The sequence below is a fragment of the Protopterus annectens genome, chromosome 2.part2, assembly GCF_019279795.1.
Source record: "Protopterus annectens isolate FY-2018-M chromosome 2.part2, PAN1.0, whole genome shotgun sequence".
NCBI lineage: Eukaryota > Metazoa > Chordata > Ceratodontiformes > Protopteridae > Protopterus > Protopterus annectens.
This window is the reverse complement of record NC_056730.1, coordinates 1,037,138,440-1,037,160,037: the sequence shown is the minus strand read 5'-3', so window position 1 is coordinate 1,037,160,037 and position 21,598 is coordinate 1,037,138,440.

Here is a 21,598-nt window from a genome sequence, read left to right as displayed (position 1 = left end):
CCAGGGAGTTGTGCGGGCGTAGCGTACGCAGGTATTGCATGTGGGAACAACTCGTACCTGGATCGCTCGGTGGCTATATTTGTTGTTAGAATGTCAACGCTGTGCCTGCACCTGGCGCAAGCTTTATGAATCCCGGGGACTGTTTTTGCATTTGTTGCTCATGTGAAGGGCATTGAATTATTTTGTGCCAGGAGCCAGTTCAACAACACTGCTGCTGAGAAAAGGAAGTTATTAACCTCAGACTATTTCAGTTAACTTTCTCAATACAGTCTGAAAAGGGCTGTGCTGACATTGTTTTCTCTTTGTGGTTACACTTCTGCAAAGGGTAAGTAGTCTGTGTATCTAAGCGTGTGTTGTTTTCCATTTCTCTCAACTGTCCTTTAATCCTTCTTTACTTAATAATGACAATAATTAAATTTATAGACTTATTTTACTTCATAAAATGTATATTAATTCACATTCCTTTTTTTCTGTCTGTGTCTCAGATTAATAGAACTAGTAGTGTAAAACTGACCATGTCTCTTATTTCTAGATTTGTTCCTGATTCTGTTGAAATTTATCCATGATGTATTGAGAGCTATGCTGTTTTTATTTATTTATTTTTTCTGCATCCTCCCTCTTAAAAAGATTACCCTTTGTAAAAACAATATCACAGTCAGACATGCATTACTATAGACATTAGAAATAAAACACAATGTTCATGTCCAAATTGCTTCATATCTGTTACAGGGTTTAGAGATGTAACTATATCTCGTAACATAACAGTTTGGACCAAATTTAGCAACAGGGACAGTCTGCAATGCACAACTCATATCAGGAACTTCTGGATTTGTCACAGGAATGGGAATGTCCTATGGAACTTCCTCTGGAAACTGGAACACCAGACAACTCACTATGAGATAGAGAGCCTTTCTCACAGGCTATGTCCTGTGGTATAGGCTCGGACACCGGTCTCAAATGCTTCTGATTCCACTTATCTCTAATTGATTAACTCGTTTCTTAAAATGTTCCCTCTTAATAAAAGAATGTGGGTTTTTTGATTTACAAAACCTGTTGAAATGATTCCATTTATTGCATTTGAGGCATTGTTGACCAAAAGCTAAACATTTTTCCTTTTAGATTCATGACATCCACCACAGTTACATTTGGCAATGAAACTAAGTTGAGGCTCATGCTTTGAATTTACAGACTCATTCATGCTTCAGAGACTGTGTGAACTTGGAATTTTCTGGAAAGTTCTGGAGTTTAGCAGTGAGTGCTGCAGAGGCTACAGTTGCTGCCATGTGCTTGGGCCTGTTCCTTTTAATAACGTGCTGCATACTATCAACATGACCTTTGTCACTGTGACTTCTAGAGGTATTCTCATTTGTAAGCATATTTGTGTGCTTTTCTGTGAGCTCGTGTATCTGAGAAATCTCAATGGCCTTATTCAAAGTTAAATCACTGTCAAGAAGCAAAATATTTCTCAGAGCATCATCTTTAATACTACACACAAGTTTATCCTTTATCAACTTAATCCTTAAATCACCAAATCTGCATCTTTTAGCTTTGAGAAACAATCTTGTTATATATGATGCAAAGGTTTCACCAGGCTTTTGATCCCTTGGGCAAAAAAAGTGCCTTTCCAATGTAACATTTTTCTGGGGGGGTTACACGGTTACACATTTTCCTAAATTTATGTTTTAAGTACTCAGGGTCATCCCTTGACTCAGCCTGTACAACAATATGATGGTTTCTCCTCTCCGGTATAGATAGCAGGTGCATACACAAATGAATGTTCCCTTTCTATGGCTTCTGACCCAGCTAAATTAAGTAGAATAAATGCTTTTGCATGGTAATCTTTACACGAAAATGCAGCCTATATGAAAACTACAGTCTTGCTCAAACAGTCTCCAGCTCTCAGCAATACTACTGTCAAACACAAGTGCATTGGGTTTTCGAAATCCATCTGTCATGCCCACAAAGTATGCACAAACACACTGAAAATATGGCCCTTGTAATTATGTACAAACTGTTCTGTGAGCTTGCAATAATATTCAGATACACACTAAATACTGTACGTTATGAAATATACCCTGTAATGGCTGTACTTTTGTGAAATACCTTTACTGTAACACTGCACATACATGCAAACACTTTATACACTTCTGATAACTCGGATAACTTTGATTAATACAAAAACTACATGCTTTGTGAAAATGCAGTCGTTTCCCTTTATTTTATTCGTTTTATGCAATTTGGACTTTATTTCAAACATTTTCTGTAGTAATTCGAAAATTTTTATCAATATTTTACATATTTTATGCAAAATATCATTTAAAACATTCTGTATGCCTTGTTTCATATTAATGAAAAAGAAGCAGTGCTGAGCAAGCTTTTATACCTGAAATTCTTTCCTGACATATTTTGCAAACTATGCACATTTTGGGGATGATTCACTCTTGTATATTCCACCAGTTCCAAGCAAGTGCCTTAAGTCATTTTAGCCATGCCGCCTATAATTTCATGCCCTTCAGACATCCTGCTTCTGACATCAAGTTGCTTGTCCCTCTCTAACATAGGTGACAAGCAAGCTGGGTATTCCATTTGGATGCTTTAATACATAGATCAGGATGGATAGCCCCATCATAAAATATGAATAAACTAGTTAACAGACAGACCTGACATACATACTTGCTTACATCTCAACAGCTCACTACAAAATGGCAGTCTAGCTTGCACGTGCTCAGTATTTATACACATGTGCAAGCCCTTGGATAGCTTCTTAAAGGTACACACACACACACACACACACACACACACACACACACACACACACACACACACACACACACACACACACACACATAGATCTACACCACATATGCGGAGGTACTCACTAGAAGCCTACCAAAAGATCAGTGAATTCCAAATGTAAATCACTTGCACACACTGGTATGCAAATAGAAACAACTATATATAACAGCACATATACCAGTGTCTCAGTAAGTAAGCCCCTAAAGCAAAACATCTCAAAACCTAATGTCTTGGTCATAGAAGACTCCATAATGAGACACACAGATGTCCCCCTCACCAGACTGGACAAACAGAAAGTAATGGTTATCTGCCTACCGGGTGCTAGGATCTATCAAATCACACATGCACTCAAGTGACTCAATAACAAATACTACTATGACTCTGTCATAGTCCATGTTGGGGTGAATGACGTGAGACATATCTCTCTGGGCTATATGAAGAGAGACATGACTGAACTGTCAGACTGTGTGTTCCAGGCAGGTATGAGTTTAGCCCTATGCAGCACTCTGTCTTCACCCATGATGATGTCACAATATAAACAAAAATGATCGACTTTAACAATTGGCTTAGCATGAGGTGTCAGTCCAGGGGGATCCAGTATTTGTTAACCTGGTAAGACATGGTCTTCAGGCCATGCTGCTTTGCCAGAGATGGTCTGTACTTGTCTCCCCTACACTTTTGGATACTAGCAAAGGCACTTGCCTCTCTCATAGTGCCTTGTTTAGGCAATGATAAAACAACAAAATTCCCAACATAGCAAAATCCACTCAAGAGAAGCTCAAGATTCTGCTGCTTAATGCTAGTCTCACCTTGGAAGATGCTGACTTCTGTGCAGTCTCTAAGACATGGTTCAAGGCTGCGGAGAGCACCTCGGCCATGTAAGGCTACAATGCCTTCCACACATTCAGACCTCAAAATGAGTATAAAAAAAAACAAGGGTGGAAGTGTATCTTCATTAAAGCAAAGTACACCTCAAGACTGGTCAAACAGTATGACTCTTGAACCACTCCATGTCCAATTAATTATAGTTATAGGTCCCCTACCATGAACAAAGCAAAGCCCACTACCTACCTGGACTTACTGGAGTCACTTGCCATACAGTCCAACACTTTAGCCGTGGGAGATTTCAACTATCTTTCCATTGACTGAGTGATGAATATGAGCACAAATATGCTCACCCAGAGGTTCCTGGACTTTGTCAATACAAATGGTCTGGAACAGATAGTCTGAACCCCCACAAGGGGCTCAAATGTTCTAGACATAGTACTAATCAACATGGGGGGGTCACTGAACCGATGGTATTTTATTTATGTATTTTACATTTGTTGACCAGGATAGTCCATCTGTGTGTAAGCCTATTTTCAGTGGAGGCCCACGGAGAAAAGCTCCAATAAAAGAATTATGTTGACAGGTACAGTGTCAGTTTTACATCGAATTTAATAGAAATATGTAGAGACAACAAAGAAAGTACAATATACAATATACACTTTAGTGAAAAGGAGAAAGTTTTTACAATCTATTAAAGTTATGTTTGTATATATGTATATATTTTTTTTTTTGAGGTTTTGAGGGCAGGGGGCCATCTTTAGTTGATCATTTGAGTATACTTTAATACGTGTACATATGTATACCCTTACAAAAGAAAAGGAATTAACAAATTATACTCTTATTGTAGGTAAGGTGTTGGTAACAAGTGGGAGTAGGATCTACGTGAAGACTATAACATTTAGGGGATGAAATTTGATGTGAGCTTATGTGGTATTAGCCTGGCTTGGTGCAGGAGCAGAGCCAGTTGTTAGTGAGGTGGTCTTCGAGCCGAGGTTTGAATTGGTGTAGGTTGGTAGCATTTATTGTGTTCGGGGATTGTGTTCCAAAATTTAGAAATTTGATGGGAGTAGAGGGCATCCCCAGCTTTGTTGTTGCTTTTGGATACTTGGAGGAGTTTTTTTGTGTGAGGATCGGAGTTGCCAAGTGTTGGCATATCATTGGAGTAATTGCTGTAGGGCTGGGGTTTTGTTTGTCTGGTATATTAGTTGGTGGGTAAAGACAAGTTGGGTATAGGTTCATTGTTTTGGGAGTTCTAGCCAATGTATTTGTTGTAGGGCAGAGCAGTGGTGGGACCTATATGGGGAGCTAGTGGCAAACTTGGCTATTTTATTGTAGGCTGATTCAAATTTGGTAAGGTCAGTTTGGTTAAGGTTTGTAAGGATGGGAGAAGCATAGAGAACAGTAGATAAGAGATGAGTCCTGGCATGCTTAGTCTAGATTGCCTAGTTAGGAAATAATTAATTTAGTAAAGAGAGCCTAGTTTGATGTGTGTTTTTTTAATGGTTTGGGAGAGGTGTAGGTCAAATTTTAATTTGCTATTAATTGTGACACCTAGTAATTTGGTATATGAGCTGGTGTTTATGATTGTGTTGTTGGAGGAGTGGATTTGAAAAATGGCTGAGGGATTGGGTGTTTTGGTGGGGAGAAAGTGCATTAGTTTGGTCTTGTTTGGGTTCAGTATGAGGTTAGTGTTAGTTAGCCAGGATTCTACTTCTAGGAAGGATTGTTGTGTTATAGCCTGTAGTTGTGTTAGAGAGGGAGCAGAGCATATCAGGGTAGGGTCATCTGCATATTGGATGACAGAGGTGAGAGATGTGGATTTATGGAGTTGATTTGTGAAGATGGTAAAAAGTACAGGGCCTAATATGGAGCCTTGTGGAACTCCAATGTTAACAGGGAGCAAAGATGATAGCTGCTGTTGCCATCTAACAGCCTGCTGGTGTTTGGTTAGGTAGCTGTGGAAACAAGCTTGGGAAGAATGACTGAGTCGTAATGTGGCCAATTCTGACAGCAGTTTTTGATGTGAAACTGTGTTGAATGCCTTTGAGAGATCTAGAAAGATGGATGAGACATATTTATTGTGTTAGTAAAACTGAGGAGGACGGTTGTGGTGCTGTGGTGGGGGTGAAAACCATGCTGTGCGTTTAATAGGATGTTATTAGGGAGAAGGTAGTTTAGAAGCTGGGAGTGAATACATTTTTCTAGTATTTTTAAGAGATGTGAAAGAATGGCAATAGGCCTGTAATTAGTAAGCTCAGTTGAGTTGCCACCTTTATGCAGTGGGGTGATATAGAAGACTTTCCAAATTAGTGGGACATAGTTCTCAGAGAGAGAGTGGTTGATGAGGATAGAAATGGGGTAGGCTATGACTTCAGAGGCAGCTTTGAGGAATTCTGATGGGAGGTTGTCAGCAGCTAGGCTGGTGAGCTTGAGCTTACTGAGTAGTTTTTTTGATGGTATAGGTTTGGATGGGGTTAAAGGAGAAGGAGTTTACACCCTCATTGTTGGCTACAGGGATTGTACTACTGATATTTTGGTCATAGCTAATAAGTGAGTGAATTGTGTTTAGAAAAAAGGAATTGAATTGTGTAGCAATGTTATCACTTGACGGGAGTGAGGTAGGATTGGGGTGGATATACTACCAGGTTGCATGAGTTTGTTTATAGTGGCCCAGAATTTTTGGGGGTTGCTTTTGTTTCTTTGCTGTGCAGTGATGCAGTAGGCTTTTTGTCAGCTTTTATCTGGGATTTTGCTTTATTCCTAACTTGTTTTGAAAAGTAGAAGGTTGTCATTGCTTTTGTTAGTTAGCAAGTGTTCCCCATGCCTTGTCCCTTTCTTTTAGTAGGTTTTTGGTGTTTTTTGTAAGCCAGGGTGTGTGATGATGTTTTATTACAGCTATATTCTGCAGGGGGCCAGGGTGCTTAGGATGTTGAGGAAGGCAGTGTTAAAGCGTTGAATGGCATCATCTAGTGGTAGTGTTCTGAGGGGGCAACAAGTTAATTTGTTTGAGGAGTGTGGGCATTAAATGATTTTCTTGTTATGGATTAGCCTATAGACTATTTGTCTGGGTGTAATAAGATTGCTTCTGGGTAAGTACGTGGGTACGTGGTCACTTATGGTACTGGGGAGGCCTCCTGCTAGAAGGGGTGTGTTATTTTTATTTGTGACAGTTCAATCCAAGATGGATTGTCTGTTGGAGATTTTGTCTATTCTTGTGGGGTTTTGTATGAGCTGGGAGACCATATAGGTTTATGAAATCGGATGCATTATTGGAATTATAGGTGGACTAGTCAGTGTTCAGGTCACCCATAATGGTGGTTTCTTGGTAGAATGTTGGGGATAGCCAGCCACTATGACTAGTGTTTTGTTTTTGTTGATATTCAGTTTGGTGATGAGTAATTCCGCATTGTTAGAAGTAGGAAGTCTGGTGCTGATGACTTCTATGGCTAGATTTTGTTTAAACATTATTGCCACACCTCCTCCACGTTTGTTTTGACGATCAAGTCTATATATGTTGAAGTGGAGGAGTGGGGAAAGTGAAAGGGGGAAGTATTTCATTGTTTTTGACATATGGCTTAAGCCAGGTTTCAGTCAAAATGGTTATGTTAGAGGAATGTAAGTCAATTAGTGCATGGAGGTCATGGATTTTGTTTAGTATACTTCTTAGATTTATTTTAAGGAACAGCAGGGAGTGTTGTTTGGGGTGGGGGGTATGGTGGAGTTGATTTGAGGTATAAGTGGTAGTTTGTTTATTGGGAGTCTTGGGGCAAAGGTTGGGGTGGATGTCACCACTGAGTTTTAGTTTTGATAATATATGAAATAAAGTTTTTATATAAAGTTTTTATAAGTTTGCTCAGTTGTTTGTGGTTTCCAAATAGTGGTTCATTTTTGTGTCTTGTTTGGTAGTATTTAAGTGGGAGGTAGTCTATTTTATATTGTTGTAGAGGTTGGGTGAAATTTGCGAGTTGTAGTGGTGAGTTATGGGCAGTGGAGAGTTGGTGATGGAGTTAGGAAAGGTGGCCATAGTAGATGGGGGTGTGGTAGTTAAATGATGAAGAAGGGCAAGTGTGAATAGGTTGGCTGTGTGGAGAGATAAGATAGTAAATAGTGTTTGTTTTAGTGGATGTAATGATGTGTGTTTTAGTGAATGTAACATTGTGTGCTTTATTAGCGTGTTGAGGTTGTTAGAGTGGGACTAACAGAGTGTGGTTAGAGTGTGTTTTGAGATGTTGGAGGGGGAGGTGCTAGTTGTGAGTTTGTGGGTATGTGGTAGAGCAGGAGTTAAATCAGATAGAAGGGTGAATGTGTGGGAGGTGTTAGAGGAGCTGGATGTGTAGGTGAATATGTGTTGTATTGTAATGGTGGGGGAGGAGATAGTGAAGATTGGCCTGTTTTGATTACAGGGTGTGACAACTGTTAGATGTGTATGAAACAAGAGGGTTGTTTGTATTGATAGCATAGATTCATAGGTGTGTACTAGGCTAATGGCCCTGGGGCCTTTACAAGCCTAGCCATAGGATTACACTGGCATAGCTCCACCCAACCTTAGTTCACAGTGCCTCTGTCGAGTAGAACCATTGGAGTTATCCCTGGGGTGAATTTTCTGTTTCCCGCCCACTCATTAAGATTTTTCTTGAAGAGGGTCAGCAAAGTGCTCTGCTTGACATGTATGGGAAGTCTGTTCCATAGAATGGGCAGTCTCTGGGTTATGAACCTGTCCCTCCACCATGTTCTGTGAATTGTGGTAATGAGGTTGAGGACTCTGGAGCATGTGGTGTGGAGGAATTGAGATTTCTTTAGATGTAGCATTTCTAACATAGCTGGATCAGATGGCTTTGTAAGTCAAGCAGAGATTGCCTCTAAGTAGGCGATATGAGAAAGAGAATAGTTGGAGTTTTTTGAGTCTGTCCATATAGGACAAGTGTTTAAGGCCTAGGATACTCTTTGTGAGGTACTTTTGTGGCCTCTGCAGTTGTTGCAGGTGTCTAATGAGATAAATCACAAATGGGGCATTGTACCCAATGATTGGCCTAATGAGGGAAGAGTAGAGGGAGATAATAATCTCTTTCTTCCTGGATGCAAAACCTTTAGCAATGAGGTGTGCCACATAGAAGGACTTTCTGACCACAGTGGCAATGTGGGGATCAAAATAGAGGTTGCTGTCAACCTGTGTTCTCAGATCTCTTATAATGCCTTCTGTGTTCAGTGGACTACCATCAATGTGGTAATTCATGGGAACTGTTTTTTTTCCCAAAGTGGATGATGACACATTTTTTGGTATAGAGCTTAAGGCCATACTTCTGACACCAGTCGTTGGTCTCAGTTAGGCCATTCTGTAGGATGTCAACATCACTTGGGGAGTTAATAATAGCTCCCAACTTGCAATCTTCTGCAAACTTTGTCAGCCGGAGTCCCTTTGTGTTGGCCTGGACTTCAGAGAAGTAGATACCAAACAGGAGAGGACCCAGGACTAAACCCTGTGGGATTCCACTTGTGACTAGTCGGCAGTCTGACTTGGAGTCAGCTACTTTCACACTTTAGGCTCTATCAGTGAGGCAGTTTGCAACCCACCTAGTGTTAAAGGGGTTGATGCCAAGCTTAGTGAGTTTTTCTATGATTCCTGAGTGGAAAATGGTATCAAAAGCCTTGGCCAGATCAAGGTAGGCTGTATGAACCACCTTGCCTTCATCCACAGCTCTGGTGACTGACTCAAAGAAGTCGACCAAGTTGAGCAGGCATGATCTACCTTTCAGAAAACCAAACTGTGTGGGATCCAGAGTTTGGAGATTCCCTATATCCTTGTTTATTAGATCTATGATGATGCGTCCCATAGCTTTGCATATCAGACTTGTCAGGCTAATGGGGCAAAAGTTCCCAGGGTCTGTAGTCACTCCTTCTTTGTGGAGTGGGATGAATGCAGCAGTGTGCCATTCGATAGGGAAAAGCCTAGGTGAGGCTATGATTGAACAGGGCACACAGGTAAGGTGCCAGTTCACTCTGTAGTTCATGTAGAACACAGCCAGGGATATTGTCAGGTCCCATAGAAGCTGTATTCTTGGCCTTGGAAAGTGCTGTTTTAAAGATGTGCAGCAGTAATTCCGGTTGCCTGGCAATCTGCTGGTATTGTGATTTGGTCCTTTGGGGTGGAGGGGTAAAGTTGGCACTGAATCTGTTGGCCAGTATACTGGCAATATCTGTTGGCTTGGATTAGGAGGTACCATTGTGCAGTAGCTCAGAGCAAATCTGGGTATTGCTGTGGAGATTCTTTACATAACTATATTTTCAGGGGCACAGGAAAATAATTTTCTTGGGTGGTAAAAGACAGGGTACCTTTTTGGCTAGGCTTGTATAGGCCCTAGGGATGATAGCCTAGTACCTCCCTATGAACCTATGAACCTATAGAATGCCTCATGGTTGTCTTTACTATCTGCTGCCATTCTGTTTTCATAGCTAGCTTTAGAGGATTTGATGAGGGATCTCAACTTTTTGTTGAGGCTGATAAGGGAGTTTTTCCAGCCTTGTGACTTCAACTTTTTCTGAATCAGTTTCCTCCTTCTGTTGTTGAGTTTGTTTATGTCAGGGGACCACCAGATTGGCTTTGTTTCTTTGGAGGAGAGTGTCTTAGTTCTATTGGGTATGGCAAGATCCATGCATTTGTGTACATGTTCATACAGTGCATTGGTGTATGATTCTGCAGTCACTCAATTATTCCCCATTTGCATGGGTGCCGTGAAGTTAGCCACCAAGTTAGCTTTGGAGACGTTTTTCATGGTGGTTACCTTTGCAGCAGGGGGGGTGGCTATGGATTTCCAAGGTGATTAGTTTGTGGTCGGATCTAACCAGGGAGGAGCTGACTATTGGTGTAGAGCAATGGTTGCCCAGGTTAGTAATGACCAGTTCAAGGATGTTGCTACCTCTAGTGGGTTTAAGAATGAGCTGGTCCAGGGCAATGGAATTAATGAACTCAAAGAAACGTTGGGCAAGTGTATTGGTACATGAGTAGTTTACCCAGTTACTGGAGGGATAGTTGAAGTCGCCTAGTAAGAGTATTAGGTTAGACCTTAATATTTTCCATGGTGCTTAGGAACATGGAGTGTGAGTCTGGGGACATGGTTGGGTACCTATAGCAGGCTACGACTTGAATCTCTGTCGTACCCAATGTCTCTGATGTGTTATGTTGGGCTACCAGTCTGGATGTGTGTGCATCCTTTATAAATATGGAAACATCACCTCCTTTGGAGCTTCGGTCCAAGTTCTGGGACTGAAAAGTGTGGAATGAGTTATAGCCTGGTAGTGCAGGGGTGCTTTCTGCTGCCTTGAACCAGGTCTCTGTTACAGCACATATGTTGAAAGATACTGGATCCCCTTAGAATGACACCAGAAACTTAGCCAATTGTTGAAATCAATAATTTTCTGCTTGTACTGTGGTATCATTCTGGGTGATGGTAGGATGCTGCTCAGGGAGGTACCTCTCAGGTCATTCACACCCACATGTACAGTGACAGAGTCATATTTGTACCTGTTGTTGAGGGACCTGAGTACATGCATTATGTGGCGGATCCTGGAACCTGACAGGCAGCTGACTGTTACTTTCTCATTATTCAAACTAGTGAGTGGGACATCAGTGTGCCTCACTATTGAGTCACCTATACCTAAAGTGTTGGGCATGCTGTTTTACCTTAGGGGCTTTGGCTAAGTGGCACACTGTTTAGGATAGTTATGTGCCTCATGATTAGTGTTGTGTTGTGGTGGCCAAGTGCTTTCTGCCTTGGAGATTTCTGCTGCTTGGGTAGATTTGTATTGAGAGCCTCTGCAAAGGAGCATTTGTGGTTTGTGTTTTTATGTGAAGGCAGTACTGGTGTGTGCTCTGGAGGGCTATATGTTCTATGTGGTGTGGTGCAAGTGTTGACCCTCTCCTCTTGACCAGCTATTCTGGTCTTGGTTGGAGAGTGCATGGCTTCCAATTTGGATATATAAGTGCATTTCTCGCAAGGCTGAGTGTTGGAAAGTAAGAGGAGAGGGTTGTCGGTGTACATGAGGCAGTTGCTACATTGCCTCAGGATGCCCAAGTTCACCAGGTTAATAGGAGAAAGTACAGGAAACTGACCTTTAGACATGCTTGGAGGGGTGGGCATTGATAATAAGTACTGAATCTGTTTCCGTGTAGAATGTTTAGTGCTGGTAGCACTTTTGTGTGCTACAGTAATTGCTACAAGAAGTCTGGTAAAGTGTAAGACTAATAAGCTAGTATAAGTGCAGGAGAGGAGAGAACTAGAAGATCTAAGGGAAAAATTGAAGAGCAGACTCTGGCACCACTCAGAAGCTTACAAACAGTCCTGGATACAGCAAGTCTGTATCTGGACTAGACTAGTTACAGGAAAGGTGGGAAACAAGTGCAAACGTGGGCTTTTAAACTGGAAAGTTGAAAGAGATGGAAAAACTATCCAAACAGGCAATAAACTACAATTTCTGGGCCAGGAATCACTCCTCTTGTGGTAGATAGGATACCTAGTGCTTACCACTCCTACCGATAAGCTAGAAGCCTTCCCTCCAACCCAGAAAGGCTTGGGGGTCTCAGAAGCTTACAAACAGTCTTAGACACAGAAAATATGTATCTGGACTAGACTCATTACAGGAAAGGGAGGAAACAAGCACAGACACAGGCGTTTAAGCCATAAAGTTGAAAGAGATGGAATGAACTGCTCAAAAGGCCTATAAATCACAATATCTGGGCCAGAAACCACTCCTCTTGTGGCAGATAGGCTACCTAGTTCTTACCACTCCCACTGATAAGCTAGAAGGTTTCCGTCCAACACAGAAAGGCTTGGGGGGGGTCAGAAGCTTACAAGCAGTCCTGAATACAGCAAATCTGTATCCATACTATACAAGTTACAGGAAAGGGGGGGGGGACAAGTGCAAATGCGGGCTTTTAAATCAGAAAGTTGAGAGAGATGGATAAACTGCCCAAATGGCCAATAATTACAATTTCTGGGCCAGATACCACTCCTCTTATGGCAGATAGGCTACCTAGTGCTTACCACTCCCTCTGATAAGCTAGAAGGCTTCCCTCCAACACAGAAAGGCTTGGGGGGCTCAGGAGCTTACAGACATTTCTGGATACAGCAAATCTGCATTTGGACTCGACTAGTTACATGAAAGAGAGGAAACAAGCACAAACGCAGGCTTTTAAGCCAGAAAGTTGAAAGAGATGGAAGGAACTGCTCAAAAGGCCAATAAATCACAATATCTGGATCAGAAACCACTCCTCTTGTGGTAGATAGGCTACCTAGTTCTTACCACTCCCACTGATAAGCTAGAAGGCTTCTGTCCAACACAGGAAAGCCTTGGGGGGCTCAGAAGCTTACAAGCAGTCCAGGATGCAGCAAATCAGTATCCAGACTAGGCAAGTTACAGGAAAGGCGGGGGGAAACACGTGCAAATGCAGGCATTTAAATCAGAAAGTTGAATGATGAAAAAATTGCCCAAATGGCCAATAATTACAATTTCTAGGCCAGAAACCACTCCTTATGTGGTAGATAGGCTACCTAGTGCTTCCCACTCCCACTGATAAGCTAGAAGGCTTCCCTCCAACACAGAAAGACTTGGGGGCTCAGGAGCTTACAAACAGTTCTGGATACAGCAAATCTGTATCTGGACTAGACTAGTTACATGAAAGGGAGGAAACAAGCACAAATGCAGGCTTTTAAGCCAGAAAGTTGAAAGAGATGGAAGGAACTGCTCAAAAGGCCAATAAATCACAATATCTGGGCCAGAAACCACTCCTCTTGTGGTAGATAGGCTACATAGTTCTTACCACTCCCAGTGATAAGCTAGAAGGCTTCCGTCCAACACAGGAAAGCCTTGGGGGGCTCAGAAGCTTACAAGCAGTCCAGGATGCAGCAAATCAGTATCCAGACTAGGCAAGTTACAGGAAAGAGGGGGAAACACGTGCAAATGCAGGCGTTTAAATCAGAAAGTTGAAAGAGATGGAAAAATTGCCCAAATGGCCAACAATTACAATTTCTGGGCCGGAAACCACTCCTAATGTGGTAGATAGGCTATCTAGTGCTTACCATTCCCACTGATAAGCTAGAAGGCTTCCCTCCAACACAGAAAGGCTTGGGGGCTCAGGAGCTTACAAACAGTCCTGGATACAGCAAATCTGTATCTGGACTGCGCTAGTTACAGGAAAGGGAGGAAATGTGTGCAAATGTGGGCTTTTAAATCAGGAAGTTGAAACTGATGGAAAAACTGCCCAAATGGCCAATAACTTCAATTTCTGGGCTGGAAACCACTCCTTATGTGGCATATAGGTTACCTAGTGCTTACCACTCCCACTGATAAGCTAGCAGGCTCCCCTCCAACACAGACAGGCTTGGGAGGCTCAGGAGCTTACAAACAGTCAAACAGTCCTGAATACAGCAAATCTGTATCTGGACTAGACTAGTTACTGGAAGGGGGAAGCAAGCTTAGAAATTTTTTTAAGTAATGTGGAAAAGGAGAAAGCTGGAACAGAAGATACTTCAAGGTTAAGAATCTAATTGGGTTGACCTTCACAATGTTCTCTCTCTATTAGGTAGAATGAACTAATGACACTAGACTGGGAGGAGTGTCCCAGATCAAATATACAGTAAGGGTGGACAACTGCAAAGCCACCATGTATAAGAACAAGACAACAATAGGGAGGGGGAGGTGAGAAACTATTACAGCTACTAGCTGTAGCTACTAAATGAAAGTTTTAAACAGATAAAGGAGCAAGGAGACTCTAGAGAATGCTTTTAACAGCAGACAAATCAGTTATATGATACCTGACTAGAACACAGAAACCTCAAAGCAAAATGCACAGAAAAGCATGGACAGAGTACTCATAAGTAGAAAATACAACTCTCAGTACGAAAAAGCAGTTTACAGTTAAGTAATTCAGAAAACATGCAATTAGAGTAATGCAACATATCTAGCAATGAAAAATACAGTTAAAACAGTATAAAACAGCATCAATGTAGTGATAGCATTTTGTAATGGTAAAAAGGGTAGGGATTGGTTAAAGGTTTATATATGTCTGCAAATGGATGGGTGTTGTTAAGATTAGTGTGGAAATGTGAGCTACCTTATAACTGATAGTTGTATAGGTGGTGATTGGTAGATAAGTGTGACTGGTTAGGTTTAGATAAATTTGAGTGATTTGGGGGTGAGATGGAATGGGGGCAGGGTAGGGGAACAGAGTGAAGCCCGAGGGCAGAACAGAGCGGGCAGTGCCAAGTTCTATGACTGCACAGCAAGGAATAATCAGTCACTTAAACTACCAGGTACTGTGAAAGGTATCTATGCAGCTGACAATTTTGTAGACTATGAATTCTTTGATAAATAGACCTTATGCCAGGATATTGTATGGAATGGGAGAAATATAGACAAGTGTATTGGGAAGGAGAAGATTGAGTAAAACAATGATTCCAAACTAGAAAGTATTGGGTTTAGAGAGATCTCTGGTGGGGGTGGGAGTTACCAGTAGTGTGCACTCCCTGAATACATTCCAATGAAATTTACAATAATAGAAGGGTTAAAGCATTAACATACACTGTAATGTCCCACTGGGCACAGACTTTTGCAGATGCAGCTTGCTGGTAGAGAACTTCTATAGGAATGTGTCACAGTGTTTGTATTAGCTGACAACTGTAAATTGAAAAAAAAAATAATAGGAAAATCTGACAAGGGGAGTGCTAGAGGATGTAGGACTGTATTTATAATTGGTGCAATATAAGAAAGAAGTGGAAGGGAAATAGGTAAAACAGCCTAATACCACTACAATTGCTGCGTTAAATCCATCACTGTAACATATGACAGTATAACTACAACAGAATATATAGTACAAGGCATTACTACACTATAGCAGCTGAATGTCTGCAAACTATAAGGAATTACATTACATCCCCATTTAAGCATATAGTGAGCAATTAAATTAGTTCGCTGATAATTGATTGATATTAACTTTTAAAGTACAGCAGTAGGAATACAGCTGATAAAGCACAGTATATTCCTTTAAAACAGTGATCATTACACAATAGTTTCAATAATATGAGCTAAATGGTCAATAAAGTCACAATAAAAACAAAAACAAAAAAAAAATAATAATCCAACTTAAAACAGTAATGCATAAGAAAAGTTCAGTTTGATACCAAGACCAGGTGTTGAGCATAACCCTTTAAATATATACACATGTAAATGTTGGCATATCTTACTGCTTATAACAAATAATTAACACAGATTCTGAGAATCCTTGCATTCCTACAGAGAGAAAAAAAGTATATATTTAATAGAATTTACATGGAGGTCACACTACTGGAAGATGTAAAACAGCAGGCAGAACAGGCTAGAATAGTTTAAAAATGGTGCTGTCTGAGTCAGGTGCATTTGAAATGTTCTGCCAGCTTTCAGTTGGCGTTTCTGCATGAGGGGCAGGATAATATTCACCAAAAGGGAGACTGAATGACAGATACACTGCTACTGGATTTTACAGTCCTTTGAGTAAAATAAAAGTAATGAGAGAGAGAGCAAGGTAAAATGAAAGGTCTGGCAGTAGAGCAGCTAGAAGGAAAGGCAATTTATAACTGAGCAGAGTTCAGCAAATTCAGAAGAAGACAGCAGGAGAAGCTATAAGGTGCAAAACGTGAGGGCAAAAACAGAAATAACTGCAGAGCCAAGTTCTATGACTGCACAGCAAGGAACAATCAGTCACTTAGACTACCAGGTACTGCGAAAGGTATCTATGCAGCTTACAATTTTGTAGACTATGAATTCTTAGAGAAATAGAAACCTTATGCCAGGAGTGAGTATGGAGTGAGAGAAATATGGACATGTGTATTGGGGAAGAAGAAGACAGAGTAAAACAATGATTCCAAACTAGAAAGTATTGTGTTTAGCGAGATCGCTATTTGGGGTTACCAGTAGTGTGCTCTCCCTGAATACATTCTAATGAAATTTACAATCATGAAGGGTTAAGCATTACCATACACTGTAAGGTTCCTTTACTTTAATTAAACCGGCCACAGACTTTTGCAGATGCAGCTTGCTGGTAGAGAACTGCTATAGGGAAGCCTCACAGTGTTTGTATTAGCTGACAAACTGTAATGTTCCTTTCCTTTAAGTAAACCAGCCACAGACTTTTGCAGATGCAGCTTGCTGGTAGAGAACTGCTATAGGGAAGCCTCACAGTATTTGTATTAGCTGACAAACTGTAATGTTCCTTTCCTTTAAGTAAACTGGGCACAGACTTTTGCAGATGCAGCTTGCTGGTAGAGAACTGCTACAGGGATGCCTCACAGTTTTTGTATTAGCTGATAAACTGTAATGTTCCTTTCCTTTAAGTAAACCGGGCACAGACTTTTGCAGATGCAGCTTGCTGGTAGAGAACTGCTACAGGGATGCCTCACAGTGTTTGTATTAGCTGATAAACTGTAATGTTCCTTTCCTTTAAGTAAACCGGGCACAGACTTTTGCAGATTCAGCTTGCTGGTAGAGAACTGCTATAGGGATGCTTCACAGTGTTTGTATTAGCTGACAAACTGTAATGTGCCTTTACTTTAAGTAAGCTGGCCACAGACTTTTGCAGATGCAGCTTGCTGGTAGAGAAGTGCTATAGGGATGGCTCACAGTGTTTGTATTAGTTGACAAATGGAGGTCACACTACTGGAAGATGCCAAAAAAGGAGGCAGAACAAGCTAGAATATGAAAAGTTTTATACCCCATGCAATCACAGAAAACAATGACACTTATGCAGTGGTATACACAAATGCCCTGTCTGAACACTTAAGCAACTACATACACTCGGCTGTACCTGACCGGATTAAAACCGGGTCCTCACTAAAAACGAAGATAACCTGATGGACCTCAAGTATAAACAGGTTATATAAGAAAACAGAAGAAACTGATATCTAAGAACAAGAGGGTACTGACTCAGCAGAGGAAGAATTCCCTCCTCAGCTTGAACAAGCAAATCAGAAATCTTGTAAAGTCCTCTATAAATAATTATGAAGCTAAAATAGCATCCCAAGCTAAGGATAATCATAAGGTATTCTTTAGCTACTTCTGAAATCTAAAAGGAAATTTCCAGCTATGTGCCGAACTGGTAGTAGATGGTACCACTCATACTACACCTAAGGAAATTGCCAAATTCCTAGCTGACAGATTTGGCAAAAATTTCACCTCCCCATGTCCCCAACAGCCATACCCCAAAGCATACCTGACACCAGTCCTCTGCCTAGTATCTCAAGAGATCAGGTCATATCTGTGCTATCCAAGCCTAAAAACACTGCCTCAATGGAACCAGATAGCATCCCAGGTTGCTTATTAGTAGAAGGCCTCTGGCTAATGAAGTTCGCAGATGACTGTAAACTAGGAGCCATAGTCAAGTCCTCAAATGATGTGGACATCCTACAGAAGGGCCTCCCTAAGACAGATGCCTGGTGTCAGAGCCATGGCCTCAAGCTCAATGCCAAAAAGTGCAGTGTCATCCCCTTTGGTAAAAACTCTGTGCCAATGAACTACCACATAGGCAGCAATCTACTTAACACCAAATGCGTGATAAGAGACCTTGGGACCCAGGTGGACAGTAGTCTCTCATTTGATAGTCACATCGCCACAGTAGTCAGGAAGTCCTTCTACGTGGCACACCTCATCATAAAAGGGTTCTCATCTAGGAAAAAAGAGGTAATTGTTCCCCTCTACTCATCACTCATTAGACCCATTATAGAGTACAACACCCCTTTTGGAATGTACCTCACAAGACATCTGCAGCAGCTGGAAAGGCCACAGAAGTACCTCACAAAGAGGATTACTGGCCTCAAACAAATGCCTTACAATGGCCACCTCAAAAAACTCCAGCTTTACTCCGTAGCATATTGCCTACTCCGAGGTGATCTCTGCCTAACATATAAAGCTATGTCAAACCCAGAGCTGTTGGACATGCTGCACCTAAAGAAATCCCAATCCCTCTGAGCTACATGCTCTAGGGACCTAAACCTTGTCACCACAATAAACAGGACATGCTGGAGGGATAGATTCCTGTCCCAGAGACTTTCTATACTCTGGAACAAGCTACCCATCTATGTCAAGCAAAGTTCTTCATTAGTACTCTTCAAGAAAAATCTTGATGAGTGGATGGGAAATAGGAAATACACCCCGGGGATCACTTATGTGTCTCTGCTGGACAGTGGCACAGGAAAATAACTTTCTTGGGTGGCGTAAGCTATGGAACCTTGCTGGCTAGGCTTACGTAGGCTCTTGGGCCGATAGCCTAGTACCTACCTATGAACCTATGAACCTATAAAACAGGACCTAGTAGACCCACTTGTTATTCTATTTAACCATAGCCTGAGATCTGGCTTTGTTCCATCAGAGTGGAGAACAGCAACAGTAATCCCATTGCACAAAGGGGAGCTATCCACTGAAACAGGAACAGATTTCCATGCATGTACAGCAATGTGCCCAGCCCAAAAACACCTGAAAGTCCAAAAAACCAAATGGGCCAGCACTAGATTCCACAGAAACCTTTAATGTAAAAATTATTTAGTGGGCATAAATATCCATTGATGAATATACAAAACTCATAACACCCAAAGGGTGACAAAGCATACCAGTATCAGCATAAAGACAGTGCTATCTAATAAATAGTATTACAATTAATGTATATATAGAACAGTCAATTAGTGCACCATACAATTAACCAATCACAATTGTTCATTGAGTCCTGGAGAAAATAAGCCACCTAATGTAATTATCCACATCCTTTCTTTAAGATCTAAAAGAGAATGCAAATTTTCTAAAGATGTATTTGGTTTATATATTCCATCTATAATTGTAAACCTAAACCTAGGAGAAGGATGTATTACCTGGTGTTTGTATAATGCATTTGTATTTCTATGACATTTAATGTCACTCATATGTTCTGATATTCTAAATTTAAATGGGCAGGAAGTTTGCTCAACGTGAAAAGCAGAACAAGTACAATTCACGAAATAAACTTTTTATATCATACACTGTGGAACAATTAAAATAAGTGAATGAGCTTTGTTTAGGGACCATACTGCAAAACCTGCAGTGTCCACACAGAAAACTACCCATTAATGGGTCTACTTATAATGTAGTTTGTAACCAATTATGAACCGCCTGATTTCCATTTTTATAGTGGTAGAACCAACCCCCCATATTTTTTTCCCCTTCTGTATCCAAACCTACATCTAAATGACAAAAAATGAGCTAGTCTATCCTTTATATGTAGAATTTCCCAATGTTTATGTATAATATCTTGTAAATACCTGGTATTGCCCCCAAATCCCATAATAAATCTGAGATCTGAATCAGATTTTAAACTTTTGTTCCTGAATGAAAGACTCTGTTTTTTATTAACTTCTTCGACCGTCTTACTTGCTAGAGCTACATCATGTTTTCGATAACCTATATCATAAAATCTACGAGCCATGTGACATGCCTGAAAATTATAATTGTCCAAAGTAGAACATATTCTTTTGAATCTTAAAACTTGATACTTTAGAATATTCTTAATATCATGGGGAGGATGGACAACTGGAGACATATAACAAATTATTAAACTCAGGATATTTCCTTTAAACATTATTACTGAGTGTACCATCTTCTAATATTTTCACCTCAACATCTAAAAAAGTAATGCTCTCATGATGGTAATTCAGTGTAAATTCAATCCCCCATTTATTTTCATTGAGATACTCAATGAACTCACACAGATAATGCTCATCTGTCCTCCATATTAACCAAGAATTGTCTAAATAATGACGCCAAATGTCAGTCTCCCCAAGAAATAAATTATGACTAATGTCATAAATTAAATGATGTTCAACATAGCCCATGAACAGATCCGCATAAATAGGAGCGAAAGATGCTCCCATGGCAGTACCCTTCAGCTGTAACAGACATTATCAAAATACAAGACATTTTTATTAAGCACATGCTCTGTTAAGCACAAAAGAAATGTATTAAACCCAGGTGGATAGAGGGAGATTCTAGAAAGCCAAAAATCCAGCGCTAATAGACCTGCCCAGTGTGGAATATTTGTGTAAAGTGCATTAACATCTAAAGTGCACAATAACCAGCCCTTTTCCAACTGTATATTGTCTATGATATTCAAAAATTGTGTGGTGTCCTGAATCTGTGCTCTTACATGTGTCAACAATGGTTTCAGATATTTGGTCAAATATTCTGAAAGGGGTTCCATTAAGGAACCTCACCCCAACACTATAGGTTTGCCCGGAGGTTTTTCATAATTTTTATGTATTTTGGATAGCATATAAAAAATTTGTTTAACAGGATTCACCACCATAGGATGGTATTTGTCTTGCTTGGCTATAATGCCTTCTTCACAAGCCAAAGTTAAAAAAATTATCAATTTCAGATTTGAAAATGCTAGTAGGATCCAAATCCATACGTCGATAATATTGCTGATCTGAAAGTTGACTAATGGCTTCATTGTAATACATATGGCAATCCCAGATGACCACTGCTCCCCCTTTGTCTGCTTGGTTAATAACTATATCCTTATTCTTCCTTAGTCTGTATAGAGCCCTACGTTCATCTCTAGTGATATTATCCTGATAATGTTCTACATATTTAACATTAGAAAAATGTAACTGTTTCAACACCAGATTTTGAAAAATGGCTACATTTTTATTCATAGGAGTTACAAAAGTAGAGATCCTAAACCTGAAATTTTGTAAATCCTCAACATACGGCTCAGAATTCTCAAAATATAATTTCAAATTTAATTTACGACAAAAGCTAATAACATCTTGTGCAAAAGAAAATTCTGACACCACAAACTTGGGGACAAAACCCATACATTTATTTAACAAATTCTGTTCTGCTTGTGTGAGTTCCAAGGAGGAAATATTGTGAACATTCAAGCAACCATTTATTTGCATGTTAATACTGCCAACATGACTTCCAG